This window comes from Armigeres subalbatus, unplaced genomic scaffold (genome assembly GCF_024139115.2).
Source record: "Armigeres subalbatus isolate Guangzhou_Male unplaced genomic scaffold, GZ_Asu_2 Contig230, whole genome shotgun sequence".
Lineage (NCBI taxonomy): Eukaryota > Metazoa > Arthropoda > Insecta > Diptera > Culicidae > Armigeres > Armigeres subalbatus.
Genome location: NW_026942966.1, coordinates 1 through 2,857, shown reverse-complemented (window position 1 = coordinate 2,857; position 2,857 = coordinate 1).

The following is a 2,857-nucleotide window of genomic DNA, read 5'->3' as shown; positions in this document are numbered from 1 at the left end:
ACTCGAATGAAGCATGCCCCAAGTAACAATTAAGGTTGTATCAGAGTTTTATAGCGTTCTTCAAAACCTAATCTCAAAACCTTCCATGCAGTCCTCGCAGTTTCCACAACCTCCTGTAGATTTCTATATAACCATGTTACAGCCAGTTGGCCCAGTTTTATTGCAATCATTAAAACCTGATATGCGTTCCAGTTCAGAACCAACGGTTTTATAATAAACTTCAAGTCTCCCATAAAACATGCAACATAAAACCTCCTCCAGACTTGGTGGTTTTGAGAACCACTATATAACCATGATACAACCACTTCAGGACTATGATATAACAAACAAGCCGATAATTAGACAGCTGTCAAACTCTCAGGTCGATTATTTGTTTATCGTTTGTACTCGAATAGGAATATGTTTTTTTTTCCTGCATTATATGGATTACATGTCAGCAACAAAAAATTAAGAATTATTATCAGCCATGTTCAATAAAAGTTCATATCTGGCTTTTAGTGTTCTATGCATGTTTGAAGGCGTGCCAGAGATTTTTCATGGTGAAACCATGATAAATAATCAGTATTTGAACAATGCGCTTCGTTAATTTGTTATTATTTAGAAATTTTTAAGTTTAATTAATTGCCTTAGTGAATTACTTTCGAAATAATTTCAATGAATAACCACTTTGTTAGATCAAATAATCAAAGCATTATTCTTAAAACTTATTTAGATGATCAATTTTATTAAACGATTAGGTGTAACATAAATGTGCATGATATTTCGATTATGAAATTAATTATTTTTTTCATATCGGCGACATTTTTTCAAATAAAACTTTGATTGCATAAAATATACCTCTATATAACCACTACTCCTGAACTGGCCCTATCTTGGCATTTGAAACAACTAGAGGTTTTATCTTAGCCTTTATCAAGACCAGGTTACGACTAGCAAGTTTTATCTTGGTCAAACTAAAAGCTTGGTAGTTTTATATATAATGACAACATGACAACGTAGACAGATACAAGAAAAATTCATAAACAAACATTTTTTGCCCTCGGCATCGGATGCAGGAAATTCTAAAAATTAGTATACATAGTGATAATTGTTAAATGGAACATTTTGAGCCATAAAAGTGTTTTACTGTGTTAAAGTAGTAAAGCATGTATAGATGAAATACATATTTTTATTCCCCTCATCGGCAAATGCTGTTTTAACAGTTTTTTCGACGACCTAAATATATAAGGGAACTGCTCCTGGATTTCATCGCATGGCTCCGATGTTCATCCCATCAAAAACAGAGCAATGGAAAGGTATTTGATTTGTGATTTTTTTCAACAGGAGCACTTATGTTGACAAAAATAAGCGACGAAATTGGTACCGTATTTATTTGCTTTCTGATGAGATGAATGTATGTTCAGTGAGATGAAGATCAAAACAGTTCCCCTACATAATTCACGACGTAGAAAAAAAACTGCAGTTGGGTTTTTTTTTTAATTTACGACTGAAATCGAAATGAAAAGACTTCCGTGGGTCAAACAATTTGTGCTGAATTTGAAATTTGGTTTCTATCCATTGTAGTAGTTGAAAGCTTTGTATTCCTATACAGGTCTTCTTCAGGATTGAAGGTTATATGTGGGTTTTATACAGGACTTTACGAAGCTTAGTAGCTTTTATAAGTCTTGATCAAAACCAACATATAACTAAACTGTTGGCTTTATGTCAGTTCCATTTTTTAGCTCTGAGGAGGAACACAGGAGCGTTATAAAACCTAAAGAGCTGTAGTTTTATATTGGAATTCAAAACGTAGTTTTCAAGTACTCTTGCGGATCTGATTAAATGACAACTGTATAAAACCAAAATAAAACATTAAGCATTTCTACATGCCGTAATAAAACCTCTATAAAACTAGCATAAATCTTCGAAGCATTGCGATTGTTACTTGGGTGGTATGCTGTACTATAATGTGGTAAGGTTGACTACATATTCTGTTGTTATCATAATTTTGACGCACAGTAATTTTGAGAACACTATTATTGTCGTATTTACTAAATACTTTTTTTCTGTGTAGGTACAACACATGTTTCGGGCAGCAGAACAAAGGGAACCGAAGCGACAATCTTTAACTGGTAACTAAAATATCTTTTATACTAGCAGAACGTACCCTGCGTTGCTCGGTTTTGTTGTTGAATGCAAAATGTCAATTTATGGGGTTTTGGTAGTAGTAAACTTATTTTTTACTTTTATATCATTTTTATTTTTCAATAATTATACATTTCGATTTGGCCGATTTGTCCCTTCATCTTTAGTTAAATACAGTGTTACCATAGATAGGGGAAATGACGGCTTTGGCCGATTTTGTTCTTTTATTGTCAGGGGGGTTTTCTATAACCAATCATGCACAAATTTGGCCTAAACATTCTTGCATATCAAAGAATATTGTGAATTCATAAAATTCCTTTTTATTTAAATAATTATTTTTAAGTTTGATTTCACATAATGGCCTTGAAGAGGCACTAGATTTTTAGTTTTAAACAATTTCAGTCTATTCGCATTGATTTTCCTTGCAACTAACCCTATTATTGTATTTGGATGATTTTACAATTTTCCTTATCAAATTTTCAAACTAAATATATAAACACATCTGATCTCACGAATCAATTGAAGAGGAAATCTTTCAAATCGGTCCATCCGTCCGTGAGTTTCCTCAAACTCATTTTTATATATAGAGACGTACAACAAATTAGAGATACCAGGATAGCATACATATATTTGAAACGAAAATTTCGAGATTCGTTTTAGGGTCTCCGTTTTTTGTTAAAGGGACTCTTAGAAAGAATATAAAACAAACACAACAAACAATAATTTTATTCAA